The sequence below is a fragment of the Narcine bancroftii genome, chromosome 4 (genome assembly GCF_036971445.1).
Source record: "Narcine bancroftii isolate sNarBan1 chromosome 4, sNarBan1.hap1, whole genome shotgun sequence".
Lineage (NCBI taxonomy): Eukaryota > Metazoa > Chordata > Chondrichthyes > Torpediniformes > Narcinidae > Narcine > Narcine bancroftii.
In genome coordinates, this window is record NC_091472.1 from 113,968,644 (window position 1) to 113,988,985 (window position 20,342).

A 20,342-nucleotide genomic window follows, 5' to 3' on the forward strand; every position below is an offset into this window, starting at 1 on the left:
TTCTTGAGCGCAATTTGAAATTCTGCCTGGCCTGCAGGAAAACAAATCTTCAAGTTGGATGTGATGACATGTACTTTGACAGTAAACTTGAACTTTGAAAGGTCAGGTTTTGCATCCCCTGAAATTGCAAGGGAAAATGCCACATGACGGAATTATTGGTCATAGAAACATAGAAGATACGAGCAGGAATAGGTCATTCAACCCTTCGAGCCTGCTCCGCCATTCAACGAGATCATGGCTGATCTTAAAGTTCAGTACCCCTGTCCCCGCCTTCTCTCTGTAACCTTTAATACCCTTATACTGAAGAAATAGATCTAATTCCCTGTTAAATATATTTAATGAACCTGCCTCTACTGCCCTCTGTGGCAATGAATTCCACAGATTCACCACCCTCTGAGTAAAGAAATCCCTCCTCATCTCGGTCAGGACCAGGGAGTCTTGAAAGGAATGAATCCTTTTGTGGGCGAATAAGTGTCTGGTGGTGAAGGGTCTTGAAAATGCAATGTTCAATACTATTTTTCCCACACCTTTGCTGTCTGACCTGTTGAGAATTTTCAATGCTTTCTGTATTTATTTCAGATTAGCAGCATCTGCATTTTTAAAAATCAGAAACACAAATGCTAGAGTGTATTTCTGAATTGCGTTCATTATTTTCAAAACTATGAATGGCTGCTCTGTGGAGTTTTGGCTTGTCTACATGTTGATTCGCTTACTGACATTAGAATGAATCCTGGTTGATTTAATTGATTCTGTTGTGGTGGCATGCTACATTTTTCCTGAACGATTTCACAGAAGAAAAGTCACAAAAATTGTTTTATTAGTGATGAAGTAAGTTCTTTCCAGTAAACTGCACGTGTGTGCAATGTTAAATTGAGATTAATGCCATTTTGGAGATGATTGGTAGATGCAGAAATTGACAGTTTTGCTCATGGGGAAAATGAACAATTATTTTCCTGAAAGTACGTGGCAAGTACTAATTGTAAACCAAGTAACTTTTGGAAGGTTTTCTCCCATGTTTTTATTTTCAAATTTTGATAAATTTTGCTTGATACAACCATAGTTTTTAAGAGTGGTAGAGGATCTGAAGAGTGTTTTAGAGCAGTGGGATCTAGGAGCATGGGTACATAGTCCCTTGAAAGTGCCATTGCAGGATGGTCAAAAAAGCTTTTGGTACACCAATCAAGAGTATTAAGAATAGTAGTTGGGTGGTCATGCTGCAGTTAAGCAAGACATTGTTGACACCCTGTTTTGGATATTGTTCAGTTTATGTCACCATGCCATAAGAAATATGTTATTATGCTGGATAGGGTGCATTAGAAGATTTGCAAGTAATTTGTCAAGACATGAGATGGAGGGGTTATTGAGATATAGGAAGAGGTTGAGCTGGCTAGGGTTTTATTCCTTGGAGTTGAGCAGGATGAGGGGTGATCTCATAGGGTGGACAAAATCATGAGAGGAATAGTTTGGGTGAACTCAGTCTTTTGACCAGAGTAGGGGAATCGATAACCCCAGGACATAGACCTAAAGTGATTGAAGGAGAGGTTTAATAGAAATCTGAGGGGTAATATATTTACATAGAGGATGGTAAGTGTATGGAACAAGCAGCCTGTGGAGTTAATTGAGGCAAGTACTGCAACATTTTGGAAACATTTAGATGAATACATGGACAGGATGGGTTTTTACAAATATGGGCCAAACACAGGCAGGTGGGACAAATGTAGGTGGGACTTTTTGGTCAGCATGGGCTAGTTTGGCCAAAAGGCACATTTCCTCTTTGTGACTCATAATAGCTCTTTTTACACAGCGGTCCCATTCAATTGGCATGTGAACCACCCGAATTTAAAGCCAGTTTGGTTCACACTGACCCAAGAAAAGCTGGGTCAGTGCAATTTTAAACATAAGAATCCGGCATCCCAGTGCCAAAGGAGGTGGGACCTGCAGCATCGGTGTCCCGGGAAGGTGGGTCAGCCTTTTACAAAGGAGCCGATGCAAAATCCATTGGCTTTGATACTATCTACCTTGGTGGGTAATTACTGGGATGAAAATGACCCCACATCCCGCGTTCGTCATGTTCACACGGGTAAATGAAACAGTTAAAGGGTGGTTAATTCCCAACTTTTAAGGGCAGTGTAAAAGGGCCAAATGACAAAGGAACAGAGGGCATAGTGAACTGAGAAAGAGGAGGATTCACGCAGGTGTGTATTGTCCACCTGAAAGGTGACCACGAACAATGAATTATTTAAGTTGATTCTTGACTTAATTGTGATCCAGATAGTATGGACGTGAATAACGTTTGAAGATCTATCAATTGAACTTGATAGTCAAGAAGAGGCTCTAGAACTACTTGTCGCACTGCTTCCATGTCATTTGTACTTAACATCTGATCAAGCCTCAACTCCCAATCCAGACTCACTCCTCTCTAAGCATGTCTTGAGGGCCTTCTGAGTTTGGCTATATGACACCGACAGTGCCCTCCATAATGTTGGGACAAAAGACATATTTTTCTTTTATTTGCCTCTGTGCTCCACAATTTTAAATTTGTATCAAACAATTTGTATGTGATTAAACTGAACATTCCAGATTTATTCAAGGATATTTGTATGCATAGTTTGACCATGAAGAAATTACAGCACTGTCCCCACACTTCAGGGCACCATAATATTTGAGGCATAGTAATGGCATGCACTGTATATTAATGTAGCCGTGTTTAGTCCTCTACTGCAGCTATCCTCAGCTCCTGCTCGTTTTGGGGGCTTGTCCCATTAAGATTTCCCTTTAACGTATGGAAGGCATGCTCAATTGGATTTGAGTGACTGACTTGGCCATTAAAGAACTTTCCAGTTTTTAAACTTTGAAAAATTCCATTGTTGCTTTAGAAGTATGCTTGGGTTCATGGTCTTGCAGAATGAAATGTAACAGGTGAGTTTGCAGGCATTTGCTTGAACTTGAGCAGATGAGATGTTTCTTTACACCTTGGAATTCATTATGCTACTGCCATTTGCAGTGAAGATAAGTGTACCAGCACCTGTGCCATCCATACATGCCCAGCCCAGAATACTCCCTCCACCATGTTTCACAGATGAGATGGAATCCTTTGGATCTTGGGCAGTTCCTTTACACCTTCATATTTTGCACTTGCAATCACTCTGATACAGGTTAATCTAGGTCTCAGCAATCCACAGGAGCTTTTTTGAAAATTCTGCAGATGGCTTTAAATTCTTCTTGGCAAACTGTAATCTGGCCATCCTGTTTCTGTAGCCCAGGAATTAACTGGGACAGGGTCCAGTGGAAAAAGAAAACACTCCAGTATCAAATAATGTCACTTCACACCGGGGATTGATGGCCTCTACCCCTACTCGTATCCCTGACGCCGGCGTGCTGATTAAACTAGTGGAAAAAGGACAGCAAAAAGTCATCTGTTTCCAGTTGAAGGTAGACTCTCCAATCCCTGGGGATGAATTGTGTTCAGTGCAAAAGTAGTCAGTGTCCCAGTTAAAGGTGGCCAGTGGAAATAGCACAAATGGCTTTTTATCCTGGGACACTGCATGGCCAATTAACTGGGATGCCAGTGGAAAAAGGGCTTGTGATTAATTAGTGGTGTGCATCTTGTATTTCTGGTCATGAAATCTTCTGCAGATAGTAGTCATGATCCCCTTTTCCACTGGATCTTTGTGTCAGGAATTAATGGGGAATTAACCGGGTAAGAGTCCAGTGGAAAAGGAAAACAATCAGCATGGCGGCATCAAAACACGCCGGGGACTGACGGTCTCTACTGCTACTCGTATCCCTGGAGTCAGCTGATGCCAGCGTGCAGATTAAACTTCAATCCGTTCCATTCAAAGGTAAACTCTCCATTCCCCAGGGATGAGTATGTTCAGTGGCAAAGCAGTCAGTGTCCTGGTTAAAGTGGCCCAGTGGAAACAGCACAAATGGCTTCTTACCCCAGGACACTGCACGGCCAATTCACTGGAATGCCAGTGGATAAAGGGCTATTGATGCATTGACACCTGTCTCCTGAAGAGAGTTTCTGATGTGTTGGACAGGCGTTTGGGGATCTTTCTTCATTGTGATAGAATCCTGTCATCAGTAGTGGAGGTCTTCCTTGGCCTACCAGTCCCTTTGCAATTACTGGGCTCACCAGTACACTCTTTTCTCAATGATGTTCCACACTGTTGATTTTGGTAATCCGAAGGTTTGGGTAATGTCTCTTTCTGTTTTTAACCTTGGTTTTCAAGTTCATAATGAACTTCTTTGATTTTCATTGGCATAATTCTGGTCCTCGTGTTGAAAAATGGCTATGACAGACTTCAAAGGTGATCAGAAGCTTGGAAGCAAGCCTAGCTTTCTTGTACCTGCACCAATGAAGCAATTAAAGATGCCTGAGTAGTCACAAACACCTGTGAAGCCAAATATCCAAACATTATGGTGGCCTGAAATGGGGGAAACTATGTATAAAAAATGCTGATATTTCTACATGGTCAAACCAAAATGTTTTCAAATGAGCTTAAAGAAAATCTGGAATTGCACTTTAATCACATGTGAATTGATTGATTACAAATTTAAAACTGTTGGGCACAGGTGCAAATAAAGAAAAAATTGTCTTTGTCCCAAACATTATGGACACTGTATATCTCCTCCATGTCATTCACTTCAGCAATGGATAATGTGACAACTGCACCCATATTTAGCTGTTGATTTACTATACCCTTTGTAACTGCCAAACAGAATAAACGTGGAGAGGTGGTGGGAGCAGGATTGGCTTTATCCAATACAGTAAAAATCCCTGTAGTCCTGCATCTATGGGGATTGGTAGATGCCGGATAAGTGATTTTTTTTTTGTTTTCTTGAGATTGTGTTGCATGATTTGCAAATTAGCTGTTGGGGGTGCTAAATTTAAACTTGCATATTTTTTAAAAATCTATTTTCTGTGAATTGTTTTGCCAGTTGCTTGAGGCTGTGGGTTGTTTGAATTCTGGATAACTGGGATTTTGCTGTAGTTATTTTTAGTTTAATAATTTAACAGCACTGATTGGTGATTAGTAAACTTTTACTCCTCTTCCGCGTAAATTCAATGCTGATGACCCAAGGCACAATTCTTCATGCATTGTTGACTAAGCAGTTCGACGATGCAAGTTGCAGAGAGAATTCTAAAAGAGGAATGATGTTGGAGAAGCAAGAAAGATCTGAAACAAAGAAGGTCCAACTTTCCTTGTAGGTTGGGTCATGCTTCTGCAATTTCATCGAGCTGAAAAGTTGCCATAACTTGTTTAGTTTAAGTTGCAACAAAACTGGAACTTGGGAAATACTCACAGGCTGGATAGCATCACTGCAGAGAGAAAATTAGCCCGTGTTTCTTCTTCTCTCCCACCTGATGATACTTGGCTGCTAAGTGCTTCCAAAATTGTTTTCTCTTCTGGATTTCTGGCATCTTCAGTCGCTTGTTCCAGTTAGGACCGCAGTCAGAGTGAATGAGTACCTTGTGACCCTGATTTGCATGTTTAAAAGATGATCCTTCTGGTGAGTTTTTTTTGTGTTCTATTCAGAGCAAAAGATGAGTGTTAGGTTTAATGGTTATCTTATCAATTTTAACTATAGATTGAGAGGTTTAGATTAAAGGCTTACTTTATAAAGTTCTCAGAACTGTGTATATTGCTCTGAATTATCTAGCATTGAAGTACTGTTTTTTTAAATATTTATAATTTTCCAGTCTTGAACTCCAACAGTTATCAACATTATCGACATCAATGTTAAACATAGTCAGCATTGACTGCAATTTACAGTAATCCTTAATATACAGTTTTCGTAGAGTTCAAGCACCTTGCATCTCCCTTCCATCCCACCCCCCATTTAACACTGAACGTATAAACAACCACACATAGGACACTAAAAATATGCACAATGGAAGGATTTGGTGGGTTTGTCATGGGATGGTGGGTAGAGCACAGGCTGTTTCAATTTCTTGACTTTCCCTGGTCGGGACGAATTGGCCCCCCCATGCCCTCCTCCCAAGCGGTGGAGGGATGGGCAGGACAGCAGGGCTCTATAGTCGTGCTCCCATGAAATTCAAATATGGTTGCTAAATTTTGAAGGTATCATAATTTTTCCTAAATTATAAGTGATTTTCTCTAGGGGAACACAGCTTTGCATTTCCATGTTCCAACACATGATGCTCAGATAGGAGATGGATTTCCAAGAAACTGCTATGCACTTTCTGGCCAATGCCAATGTGATCATCACAAATTGAATTTGGAATTTTGACAACTTCATTGTAAGTCTTATGTCCATAATGTTTCCCAACAGGAACAACTTAGGGTCCTGTGGAATTCTTTACTTATGATTTTCCCTAGGGCTTGGTCTAGTTCCACCCAAAAGGGTCTCACCTTGGTACATGTCCAGGTTGTACATGTCTCCATGCCGTACCTAAAACATTGGTCCGATCTGTTCGATTTTTGCGGTGTCATGTACAGTTGGTGCATAAAATTATACTGCACCAGCCTGTACCGCGCATTGATGGTTATAGTCATGCTGTCCCGACACAGGTCAGCAGCACCTCTTATCAATCGCTATTCCTAAGTCTGACTCCAACATTTATCTTGATTTATGAAGGCCGGCTTGGGTCCTTCCAACTGGAGCAAGAAATACACTGCCGATATGAATGTCCGAGTGTTCCCCCTTCAAATCACGGTCTCTATGTAGTTGCATTTTGGCAGGGCCATGGTTGGATCTAATTTGTCCTGTAAGAAAGATCTTATCTGAAGGTAGCAGTGGATCATCTTGTTTGATAAATCATACTTTTGTCTGAGTTGTTCAAATGACATAAATTACCCCTTCTCATAACAGTCCTCTATACACCTGATACAGTTCTAATGCCAGGTGTCCAGGATCTTGTTACCTACTGTTAAGGTATTAATCTATTCTGAGTTGGGCATTTTTGGGGACAGATCTACTTTGATACCTAAATATTAGTTAATTTTACTCCAAATGCAATGACGTCATAAAATAGGGCTGCCTGCTTTTCCAGATAATAATTTAGCATTCCATTTATAAATAAAGTCCTCTGCCACTTTCTCCTCCACCTTATGCAAGGCAATTTGGTACATTTCCTCCCCCCCTCCCTTCCAGGTCAATTTTTCCATACAGACCCTGGGCACCTTTCCATTCCATAGGAACATTCTTACCCGTCAGATCACATTTTGGAAGAATCCCTGTGACAATGCCACAGGCAGTATCTGAAAGAGGTACTGAAGCTTCAGCAGCACATTCATTTTAATACAATTGACCCTGCCTACCAAGGTTATTGGCAGGGACATCCACCTATTTAAGTCTTCCTCAATTCTTTCCAGCCTGTATAAATTATTCAAGATGTTATCTATTTTCACTCCTAAATATTTGATCCCATTTTCTGGCTACTTCAAATAACTATTTTGCTGACATTCACTGTCATTCCCCTTTGGTGAGTGGTAAAATTTCACTCTTGTTCCAATAAACCTTGTAGCCAGAGATCTCCCCATAGTCCTCCAGTGTAGAGTGCAGCTTAGACACTGTTTACTGGGTCTATCAAATATATCAGTACATCATCTGCAAATAAATTGATTTTACATTCTTAATAGCCTGCTCTAAAACCTTTAATGACTGGGTGCCATCTAATAGCTTCGGCTGATGGCTCCATGGCCAATATGAATAGGGCTGGAGACAGCGGGCATCCTTGTCTACTTGATCTTGTCAGTGGGAATGCCGGAGAGATTTTTCTATTGGTCACAACTTTAGCCTTGGGCACATGGTACAGTGCCCTTATCCAATTTGTGGATAACCCAAACTTTTCCAGCACTTTGAATAGAAAATCCTATTCCAGTCTATCAAATGCCTTTTCTGCATCCAGGACCACAGCCACACCCCTCTCATTCCTGTTTTGTGCTAGATGCATTATACTCAACTGTCTGCTAATATTGTCAATTGCCTGTCTCTTTTGCACAAAGCCTGTTTGGCAAATAATTAGATAATCTGTTTGCCAGAGCTTTGGCAAGTATCTTATAATCTGTATTTAACAGTGAAATAGGTTTATGGGAAGACGGCAATAATCGATCTTTGTCTCGAGTGTCATCATAATGATTGCTGTCGAGAAAGATACTGGGAGGGTATGGTCTCCATTGCCTGGTCCACCCTCTCTATATAGAGGGCTATCAGTAAATCCTGAATTCCTTATATATAACTCCGGTGGAAACCCATTCTCCCCTGGATACTTGTTAGTCCGCAGCGAGTTCAATGTTTTCCCTATCTCTTCCTCTGAAAGGAAGATCTAGGCTACCCTGTTCTTCTGGATCCAAATTTTGAAGCACTAATTTGTACAGGAACCCGTTAATTTTATTAGATCCCCCTGTTAGTTCTGGTTTGTATAAATCCTCATAAAATTCCCTGAAGATCTCATTAATCTCTTTTGGTTTTTATGTGGTCCTGTGCTTCCCATTTTATATTGCATTGATGGTCCTTGAGGCCTGTTCTGTCATTACTGCCAAGAGAGGATTTTATGGGCTCTCTCTCCCAATTCATAGTACAGGTATTTTTGTTTTGATTTCATTCTGGCCTTTTCCATATTATAGGTTTGAAGCATATTATACTTCATTTTCTTGTTTGCTGGAGCCCTATAATGGTCCTCTGAGCCTGATTTCTGGTATTCCTTTTCAAAGTGGGTAATTTCTTGCTCCAATTCATCCACCTCCCTCATATATTCTTTTTTCACTGTCTTGGTGTATCCAATTATCTGGCCTCTCAAATATGCTTTGAGGGTATCCCATAGGAGAAATTTATCTAGAGGAGAGGAATCTTTTGCCTTGCAAAATATATCTTTCTGCGTTCTTATAAAACTACAAAACTCTGGCTTCTTTAACAGAACCCATTAAGATGCCATCTGTTTGCCATATCCTGCTTATCTGGCATTTCTATTGTTAGTGTTGGGTGAATGGTCTGAGAGAAGTCTCGCTGTGTACTCAGATTCCATGATCCTGAAGCCAGGAAAAAGTCAATTCGAGAATAGGAGTCATGTTGTTTTGAGTAAAAGGAATAGTCCCTCTCTCTCAGATGTTTCCATCTGCACACATCTATCAAATTCAGCTCCTTCATATAGCCAATGTTAGCCCATGTCACTTTTGTATTAGTTATTTTCTTTTTTGAGTTTTCTAAGACTGGGTCCAGGCAAAAATGGAAATCTTGCCCAATCAGAATGTTCTCCTCTCCTGCCAATCTTAGTAAAGTGCTCTGTATAAAATTTTAATCATAAAAATTGGGGGTGATTACATTTACTAAGGTCCAGGATTCTGAATAAATCTGACAGTGCACTATTACAAATCTTCCCGTTTTATTTGTAGTCACATTCTGCACTCTCACGGAGCACTCTTCCCAATCAATATTGCCACCCCCCTTGCATACAAACTGAATGCGGAGGATATTACCTGACCCACGCAGCCCCTTTTACATTTTTGGTGTACCTGCTCCTTTAAATGCATTTCCTGAAGGAAGGTCAGATCCACCCCCATTTTTTTAATGTGTGCCAAGTTTCCTCTTTATTTCCCGGTTCAAACCATTACCGTTAAAACTAACATATTTTATGTTGTTGATCATTGTCCCAGAGATACTCCAATCTGTTCTCTCTCCATGTCCCTGCCACCCCTTGTCCATCCTCGCCTGACCTTATTCCTCCAGCCTTGATTTCCAGTCTGCTGGGCCTGCAATAAACCTTGAAAATGTAAAACCGAGATCAAGGCCATATGCCCCAGAAGGGTAAGTAAAAGAAAAATGTACAACTAAAGGAAAAAAGAAAAGAAAAAAACAGATGAAGACAACAGAAGATGCTACACTGGACTTAAACCCTTGCCCATATACTTCCTTCCCTGCCTCTAGTTCCCTCTAACCCTTCCTCCCCCAACCTCTGGCGATTTTACCCCCATACCATTACCATCTCCCTCGTTTCTAAAGGTTGTGCATTTTGCACTCATCTACTTCTCACCATTCTCTATCCCCACCCCCTCCCGGACCATTTCCTTTCCAAATATTCTTCCCATAACTTATTTACAATATTTTCAACAGTATGTTTGTATTAACAACAAAAAAAAACTATAATTAACCATTAGGCATCACCCCCATGTATATTATTTATGGCAGACTGGCAGCCACTTCACAAATTCCCTGGCTTCTCTGGCCTCTGACAAAAACTTTCTTTTGCCTCCCGGCATTATAACTTTTAGAGTTGCCAGGTACCTTAGGATACATTCAATCCTTTTTGTTTTGCCATCTTTTTTTTGGATCAAATTCTTTCCTCTGTGTAAGGAAGGACGTGCTTATATCTGGATAAAATAGATCTTTTTCCCCTCCAGGTCTATCAGCACCCCCCCCCCCCCATCACTTTCGCCCTGACTGCCATTTCCCTTAAAATCCTCTCACAATCCTGGTGAGGCAGAAGTTTTACCAGGACTGAGCATGGTCTCTGTCCAGGGCCCAGGCGCAGACAGGGAGTCTGATGGGCTCTCTCTATCTCTACCATATCCCCAATAACACTTTTCCCAGTTGTTCCTTTCCCAGGACCTCTGGGAGCCATTGCTGAAAAAAAAACCTATGGGATCCCTCCCCTCCCGACCCTCCGGCAGCCCCACAATTTTAATAGTATTTCTCCGTCTATGGTTTGCCAGAGTATCTATCCTTTGCCAAAGGCATCCCCTCTCCGTCTCCCAAGCGTGAAATTTGGGGAGTTACTCTTTCATTTAGGGCAATCTCCCATTTGTTGATTTTATTATGTAGCTCGCCAGACTTTTCTTTTAGGTCTTTGGCCAATTTTTTCTCCATGTTCAACGTAGCCTGTAATATGTCCTGCATTGAGAGCTCCTTGCTCCCTCCTCCTCTTGTTGATGCCAGGCTGCTGCTATGAGTCCCAGGTCCACCACCAGTGTCTTTCTCCAGGCTGTCAACTGAGTCTTCCTCACTAGAGCCATACCCCGACATGGGGTTAAGGTCTCCAACTCCCCCAGGTGAGTCTCCCCTGTGGCCCGTTGCTCTGCTCTCTCAGGTGCCCTTCACACTCTGTTTTCGTGGAGGAGAAGGGACATGACGCGTGCCGTGCTCTGGAGCTTTGTTTCCTCCACGGGCCCCTTGATTCCAGATGTTCAGTCAGGGACCACACTGGTAGCTTTCCCGGGTTTGGATTCGCCAGAGGTCGACTTCTTGGGTGAGCCTTGCACTTCTTCAGCGGGCCGGGCACCTGATGTTAGGCCCGGAACTGGAAGCGCTATCTTGGCTTCCACGAGGTGGATTCATTTTGGGTAGCAGCAGATCCTCCTAGCTTGTTGGATGTCTTCCCTTGGCTTCAGCTTTTCTCCTTCATTAGGATAAGGTAAGAGCCTTTATTAAGACTTTTTAGTTGTTTTCTTAGAATTTTCTAGACTTTTAAACTGTTTATTTCCCTACTTTCATCTGGGAGCTCAAGGAGTCGACGTCCTCATCCAGCATTGAAGGATTGTTATGTTTAAAAATTTGCATACATGTCTTGCCTTTTCATGTACTCAAACAAGTAAATGTAATCACTTCAATAACAAATTATTTGTTGAATCCCTGAAATTCTCACCGGATCAAACTGTGATCTGTTATGCTACAAATGACAAGCTCATTGCTTCACTGTGCAGGAGCAAGGAACCACCAACAAAAACATCTGGATTCTGCATTTTAATTTTCCTGTCTGTGCATAAATGGATAATTAATAATCACAAGAAAATATATGTCACCATGTCAACATAAACTGAATTCCCTGTGTGTTGCTCTTGGCTCTTTCTTGGTATGCACTTGCAATTTCAAGCTGCCAGAGCGACCCATGCTCCTGTCTGTACTTCTTACTCATTATTAAGATGTTCCCTAAAGTTTCTTTGTAAAATTTTAGGAAATTAGACCCAGTGTCTTTTTCTTATTTCATATTCTTTCTTTTGCATTGTTGCTCTGGACTTCCTTGGGATACTTTGCAGGTAGAGGTTATTTAAAGCTCAAGGATCCTTTTATTATCATATAATACAAAAAAATGTAAAGTAACCATATAACTGTTTACAGCACGGAAACAGGCCATGTCGGCCCTTCAAGTCCGTACCGGTTCACTTGAACAACTCCACTAGCTCCTCTGCAAACTCCTGAAGAAGGTGCAGTTTGTTACCGGTTTGTTTGACTTGGTCGTGCACTCGTCCTGAAACACCATGCAGGCGCAGTTTGCAACCTGATAACTTGGCCAATCGAGGCTTCTTCACCGTTCAGTAAAATCACTTGCTCCAAACCTTGAGCCTAGACCACAAACTGACACGTTCAGCACTCACCTGCTCAAATTCTGTCCTCTCTCGCTCCAAATCACCTACCTGTCTCTGGAACGGAAAGATACCAACCAACACCACCCCCCACCCCCTCCCCCCCACCACCCTGCCCCCGTTGTTGTGTTGTCCCTCAACACAAATCTCACATCTGGGGATCTTTGCTTTCTCTCAAGAGAGAAAATGGGGAATAAGTCTGAAAAACTGCTTGTAAACTCAACTGGATACATTCTTACACTTTCAGATTAGATCCCACATTTTGCTAATTTACAGAAATGACTGGGGCTTCAGAGTCCTCAAGATTCCATTGATTGTCATGTGCACAAAATGCATTTGCCCTGTAAAAGACAGACAAAGAGGCCACACGAGACCAGCACCCACTCTCAAGATGTGGTTAAGAGACGTGATATACTTCAACTTTTGCCTGCCAAAAAGGCAAACAGAGTTGCCATAAGGATTGGCTGGTGCTCCCAATAATGTTTAATTTAATGCACAGTATGTAATTGCACAATAATTATATTATTTTTGGTCATATTACCAGTTTTGTGCTATTTCCAAAGCTGTTGCTGTTTGATGTCATGACTTAATTGATGAGTTTGCATGGAACTAAATGGATTCCTTGATTTCTGTGATTCAATTTTAGTTAGTTGAGCTTTACTGTTATTCAGAATACTTGCTTTCCAGAATGTAAAAAAATGATTCATTATATTAGCTGGACTGACCCACAAATAAATCTTTGTGATGTAAACTAACAGAAAATGAATTTTATGATGAGTGATTATTATTTACAGTTAATCGCGCTGACAATAGACTTGCAAGTTGGTTCTTTAAATTTATTGTTCGAGCTTTTCAGTTTTAGCTTCAGATCAATCGTAGAAATGTTTGCAATTTTTTACTAGCAGCTGATTATGGTAATTTTCATGCTGTATCGTATAAACTTTTTGAAGGGATATTGGTTTGGAGTGACTGAGATATTGCAAAATATCTGCCATGACTGAGAGGGATAAGGGCCCTCAGTAATTTCACCGCAATGGCAGCCTTGGTCATGACAGGGATAGTAAGGTGAATGATAAGCATGTAAGCAGGATTAGGTTAATGGCCCCTCGAGCTTGTTCTGCCTTTCAATAAGATCAGGGCTGATCAGCACATTTCTATCCTCTCCCATTATTCTTTGATTCTTTTATAGTTAATGGCTTTCAAACTGCCTTGGATTTATATAGTGACTGCGCACCTAGAGATCTGTGAAGTATTTCAACAATTCAAAAGCCACTGAGAGAAGAAATTCCTCCTCATTTCTGTCTTAAATGTCTTTTCTTTTGGTCTGAAACCATGTCCACTAGTTCTATATAATCCCACAGAATCATATGATATGAACAAGATCACATTTTATTTTTCTAAACTCCAATGACTATTAGATCAAATGCCTCAACCTCTCCACATGTCAACCCTTTCACCCTGAATTTTCTAAGTGAACTTTCTCTGCACTGCCTCCAAAACAAATACACAAGCATTTCAGCATTTTGTGAACATCTCAACTATTTCAGAATTGTTTTCGTTTCTGCTGGTGTTTTTTTTGTCGTCGCTTCTTTTGCCAAATTTTCTGGTATTTTAGTTAAGATTTTGTGGTAATTAATATTTGTGAACCTCTATGAATGAAGTAGTAATTAAAGGAAAAGAAAGAAAAAAATAAAAAAAAGCTTCAGCTCAGTTACTAATAATATTCTGAATTAATTGAGATCTTTACTAAGTGCTGAAATGCTTGTGTATTTGTTCCTGTTTAATTTTGTGGTATTCAGTTATGAGTATATTTCCATATACATTTGGCTACAAGTTTTACATCATTTGGGCCATTATTGATAATGCAATCCTAATCCATTAATGTATCTCATAAAGTTTAATGTTAAAATCTACATAATTTGATGTAGTTCATAAACATTTTTATTTCAAATTCTATTGTTACTGAATTTTTTTCTTTGACTACATGAAACTATGTAAATATAAATACATTTAGGCTGTGCGTATGATATTGTAATTTAAATTTTAAATTTAATTTTAATTTTGCTCATTGTTTAATTTTACTATTCCCATTACATTTAGTGATTATACAGGAATTAGGTTTCATGAGTACAAAAAACATTACTCTGCCGCTGTCATAATTACCCCCACCCCAGAGTTTATAGATAAAGCCTTCCTTCCTTTGGCTTGGCTTCGCGGACGAAGATATATGGAGGGGTAATGTCCACATCAGCTGCAGGCTCGTTTGTAAGCCTTCCTAATATACTTAATAATATACTAATAAAGATAAAGACTCTTATCAGGCAGGGATAGGAAGAAACGTTGGGAATGTCAACCCAATGGCAAGTGGTATTGGCAGGCTCTTCATCAAATACAACTTTATTGAAACTTTATTCAAACAGCTGCTGCAGCTAGGGAAAGTCTGGGCTACTATGCTGTCCGAATGTTTGCTCCCAAAGGGTTGTGTGTTGCTTTGGAGAACATGTACTTTTAGAACCATAGAACAATTCTAGCACAGGAACAGGCCACCTTGGCCACTCTAGTCTATGCCGAACCTTTTTTTTTCCCTTAGCCCCATTGACCTGCACCCAACCGATAGCCCTCCCTCTATACTTCTCCCATGCAAGTACCTATCCAAATTCTTCTTTAATGTTAAAATTGAGCCTGCATTTATCACTTCAGCTGGAAGCTTGTTTCACACTCCCACCATTCTCTGTGTGAATAAGTTCCCCAAAAACCTTTCCCCTTTCACCCTTAAGCCATGTCCCCTGGTTTGTATCTCACCTAGCCTAGAGGAAAAAAAAAACTATCTACATTTGCTCTGTCTATCCCCTTCGATCAAATCTCCCCTCATTCTCCTACACTCCAGGTCATGAAGTCCTAACCTGTTTAACCTTTCCCTGTAACTCATTTCCAGAAGTCTGGGCAACATCCTAATAAATCTTACCTGCATTTTTTCAATCTTACTGCTATCTTTCCTTCAGTTGGGTGACCAAAATTTGGCCTCATCAATGTCTTATACAACTTTAACATAACTTCCAAATTTCTATACTCAATACTTTGATTTATGAAGGCCAATATGCCAAAAGCTCTTTTTAAAACCCTATCCACCTTTGAAGCCACTTTCAGGGAATTGTGTATCTCTATTCCCAGATCCCTCTATTCCACTTCAGTTTTCAGTGACCCACTATTTACCATGTATGACTTTTAGTTTTTCCTTCCAAAATGCAACACCTCACACTTGTCTGCATTAACTTCCATCTGCCATTTTTCATCCCATTTTACCAACTGTTCCAGATTCCTCTACAAGCTTTGAAAAACTTCGCTGTCCACAGCACATCCAGTCTGAGTGTCATCTGCAAACTTGCTGCTTCAATTTACCACATTATTGTCCAGATCATTGATGTAGATGACAAACAACAATGGGTCCCAGCACCAATCCTTGAGGCACACCACTAGTCACAAGCCTCCAATCTGAGAAGCAATCATCCACCACTACTCTCTGGCTTCTGTCTTCCAGCCATTGTTAAATCCAGTTCACTACTTCACCATATATACCTAGCATCTGAACCTTCCTGACCTCCTATGCCTTTTCAAAGGCCTTACTAATGTAGATAACATCCACCGCCTTTCCTTCATCAACTTTCCTGGTAACCTCTGCAGAAAGAAAATCTCTAAGATTGGTTAAAAGCAATCTATCACGCACAAAGCCATGTTGACTATCCCTAATCGGTCCCTGGCTATCCAAAAACTTGTAATCTGATCTCTCAGAATACCTTCCAATAATTTACCTATTACTGACAACAGGCTCACTGGCCTATAATTTCCAGGATTACTTTTGGAGCCTTTTTTAAACAATGGAACAGTGAAAACTACCTCCAATCCACGATATTTTAAATATTTCTGCTTGAGCCCCTGCAATTTCTGTATTAGCCTCCCTCAAGGTCCAAGGGAATATCTTGTCAGGCCCTGGTGGGTGGGAGGGGTGGTGGTTTTCCACTCTTTTTTTGCTTTAAGACAGCGAGCACTTCCTCCTCTTTAATCTTTATAGGTTCCCTGATCTTGATGCTTGTTTTACTTACTTTCCATGACTTTTGTGTCCATTTCCTGAGTGAATACTGATGGGGAAAAAAAACATAAGATCTTCCCCATCTCTTTTGACTCCATACAAAGCCGAACATTCTGATCTTCATGGACACCTTAGGATTTTCCTTCACGTTGTCTGTCAAAGCAACCTCATGTTGTCTTTTAACATTCCTGATTTCTTTCTTGAGGTTTTTCTTGCATTTTGTATCCTCCATGTATGCTCCATGTTGCCTGTTCCTGGTGTACACTTCTTTCTTCCGAAACAGATCCCCAATATCCCTCGAAAACCAAGGTTCCCTGTGCCTTCTAACCTTGCTGTTAATCCTGAGAGGAACATACAAACCTTGTACTCTCAAAATTTCACCTTTGAAGGCTCTTACCTTGCACATCCTTGCTGGAAAACCACCAATCCCAATCCACACATTCAAGGTCCTTTCTCATTTCCTCAAATTTGGTCTTTCTCCAATTTTTAGAATCTCAACCCAAGGCCTAGAGCTAACCTTCTCCATAATTAACTTGAAACTAATGGCATTATGATCACTGGACCCAAAATATTCTCCTACACATACTTCTCTCACCTGTCCTGTCTCATTCCCTAAAAGAAGATCCAGGATTTCGCTCTCTCTAATTGGTAACTCTATATTGATTTACAAAACTTTCCTGAACACATTTGACAAACTCAGAGACATCCAGCCCTTTTACACTATTGGGGTTCCAGTCAATTTGTGGAAAGTTTAAAATCTCCTTCTATCACAACTTTGATTTCTACAGCTGTCTGCTATCTCTATGCTTCTCCAATTCTTGTGACTATTGGGCAACCATGAGTATGGTCAAACTTTTCCTGTTCCTCAGCTCCACTCATGTAGCTTCAGTAGATGAGCCATCTGGTTTGTTCTGTCTGAACCAAGCTGTGATATTTTCCTTGGCAAGCAATGCCTCTCCTCCCCTTTTCATCCCTCCCATTCTATTGTGTCTAAAGTAAGGAAGCCCGGAAAATTGAGGAGTCCTGCAACCAAGTTTATCTGATGACCACATTGTCATAATTCCACGTGCCAATCCACTCTCTAAATTTATCTGCTTTTCCGACAATACTCCTTGCATTGATATAGATGCACCTGGGAACATTTCCACTATGTTCAACCTATTGACTTCTAATGGTGCATGCCATTTTAACATAATCTTTTCCTTCTTCCACTCCTCTATCTGCCCTGGCACTCTGCTTCCCCTCTCCCTGCAAATCTAGTTTAAACCCACCAGAGCAGCACTAGAAAACCTTCCTGTAAAGAAATTAGTCCCTTTCCAGTTCAGATGCACACTGTCCCGTTGGAACATGTCCCACCTTCCTTGGAAGAGCACCCAATGACCTAGAAACCTGAAGCCATCCCTCCTACACCATGTCTTCAGCCAGGTGTAAAGCTGCATTATCCTCCTATTTCTAACCTCACCAGCATGTGGCACTGGTAGCGATCCCAAGGTCACGACTTTGGAGGTCCTATCCTTTAACCTAGTGCACAACTCCCTGAGCTCTTCTTGCAGGACTTCCTCACGCTTCCTCCCCACATCATTGGTCCCTGCTTGGGACACGACATCTGGCTGCTCACCCTCCCTCCTGAGAATGGCGAGAACACGATCTGAGAAATCTTGGACCCTGGCACCAGTGAGGCAACATACCATCCGAGATACTCAATCTCCTCTAAACAACCGCTTATCTGTCCCCCGAACTATGGAATCCCCTGTCACGACAGCTTGCCTCTTCTCCTCCCTTCCCTTAGCTACAGGACCAGACTCTATGCCAGAGACCTGATCGCCGTGGCTTGTACCTAGTAGGTTGTCCTCCTCAACAGTATCCAAAATGGTATATTTGCTATTGAGGGGAATAGCCACAGGTGTGCGTGCATTACCTGCCTATTTCCATTCCCTTTCCCTCTCCTGATTGTCACTCATCTACCCTTCTCCTGCCTCCTAGGTGTGATAGTGTCCCTGTAACTTCTGTCTATCACCTTCTCTGCCTCCTGAATGCTCCAGAGTTCATCCAGCTCCAATTCCTTAACTCAGTTTGTCAGGAGCTGCATCTGGTTGCGCTTCTCACAGATGAAGTTAGCAGGGATGTTGCTGGCAATTTTAAACTTTTATTTAGAAAATTATTTATTTTAAAATGTTTTATTTATTTATTTTCTTTTTTATTTATAGATTGTTTAATTTTCCAGTTGATTGAATGCCAGATAATAGGGGTTTTACTGTATTACTGATGTTCAAGGAATAAGAAAGGAACAGGAAGGCATAAGAATAAAGAGACTGGCAGGGGGAGGAGTCCAGACCATCAAAAGGTCTTATTTTAATTGGTTATGATAAGAGGATAGGTGTGTACTAATTTTGGTTATGATTAGAGACTGAGGGAAAAGGGAGGAAGAGAGATTGGCAGAACTGGAAGAAAGGTTAAATGGGTAAAGAAGAAAGGGGGTGGTTTAACAGAAACTGGAGAAGGCAATGTTGATGCCATCTGGATGGAGGCTACCCAGATGGAAGATAGGATACGGTTCCTCCAATTTACAGGTGGTCTCAGTCTGGCAGTGCATGGGACTGTGGACAAATATGTCAGCAAGGGAATGGGACGGGCTATTGAAATGGGTGGCCACTGGGAGATCCATGCTATTACAGTGGACAAAACAGGGGTGCTTAATAAAGCGATCTCCCAGGCTGCACCCAGTCTCTTTGATGTAGAAGAGACCACAATGGGAGCAGTAAATGACCCCTGCAGATTCACAAGTAAAATGTTGCTTCACTTGGAAGGACTGTTTGGGGCTTAGAATGATAAGGAGGACACGTGGGTGCATGTGTCATGTGGTCACAGAGTTAGGTGACAAGGGGATGATTAGTGGGGCGGGAGAAGTAAACAAGTGAATCACAGAAGAAGCTTTCCCTGCAGAATGTGTGGAGGGGAGAAGAGGGGAATACATGTCTAGTTGTGGGATCGTGTCGTAGGTGGCGGAAATCTTGTCAGGATGAGCCAAGAATGGGGGGAGATTGCTGAGTCATTGGTGATGATCTTTTTTTTTATTGTCACTGACGACAGAAGTACTGGAGGATTGAAGGGTTGCAAATGTTGAAGAAGGGAGTAGAGATAAAAGATAAAATTATACAGCAGCAAATCTTACTTAGGAGATCCCCAACCTGTTGAAGATCTTGAGAGACAGGATTTACAAGCCTTTAGAGATGCATAATCTGATTAGGGATCACCAATGTGGTTTGGTCAGGGGAATTCATTCACGAGCATGACTGAATTATTTGCGGATGTAACAAAGAACGTTGATGAAGGTGGAACAGTGGAAATAGTGTATATGGATTTCAGCAAGGCATTTAATAAGGTTCCTCATGAAAGACTCATTCAGAAAGTAAGGAGGCATGGTATCCAAGGAGGTCTTGTTTCATGGAAGCCCAATTGGCTTGCCAGAGAAGGCAGAGGGTGGTTGTGGATAGTTTGTACTCTGCACAGAGGTCAGTATCCAGTGGTGTTCTGCAGGGAACTGTTTTGCAACATCTCCTCTTTGAGATTTTTATAAATGACCAGGATGAGGAAGTGAAAGGGTGGATTAGTAAGTTTGCAAATGACAATGTTTGCAAATGTCTTGTGGATAGTCTAGTGTACTGCCAGATGTTACAAAGGCATATTGATAGTATGCATAGCTGGGCTGAGAAGTGGCAGATGGAGTTTAACCCAGAAAAGTGTGGAAGTTGTTCCTTTCATAAGGTCAAATTTGAAAGCAAGATATAATGTTAGTCTGAGCAGTATGGAAGAACTGAGAGATCTTGTAGGGCACTAAAACTGCTACGCAGGTTGATAGTATTGTTAAGAAGGAGCATGGTGTTTTAAATTTCTTTACCATGGGATTGAGTTAAGAGCCTTGAGGTAAT

At 41.2% G+C, this 20,342-nt stretch overlaps 1 protein-coding gene and 1 long non-coding RNA gene across 24 annotated transcripts in view; one reads left to right on the forward strand and one right to left on the reverse strand.

Moving 5' to 3' along the window:
- plcb4a (phospholipase C, beta 4a) overlaps window positions 1–20,342 on the forward strand; it is a 628,445-nt gene that overhangs the window by 42,847 nt on the left and 565,256 nt on the right. The gene's annotated exons all lie outside the window — the stretch shown is intronic.
- The window catches only part of LOC138761007 (uncharacterized), an 82,284-nt gene that overhangs the window by 22,136 nt on the left and 39,806 nt on the right, over window positions 1–20,342 (reverse strand). The window contains exon 3 of one of the 2 annotated variants that reach the window (XR_011356064.1): window positions 5,038–5,535. The exons of the other annotated variant lie outside the window; for it this stretch is intronic. This is a non-coding gene — a long non-coding RNA (uncharacterized lncRNA). Of the gene's footprint in view, window positions 1–5,037; window positions 5,536–20,342 lie in introns of those variants that run through there. 2 annotated transcript variants of the gene reach the window in all.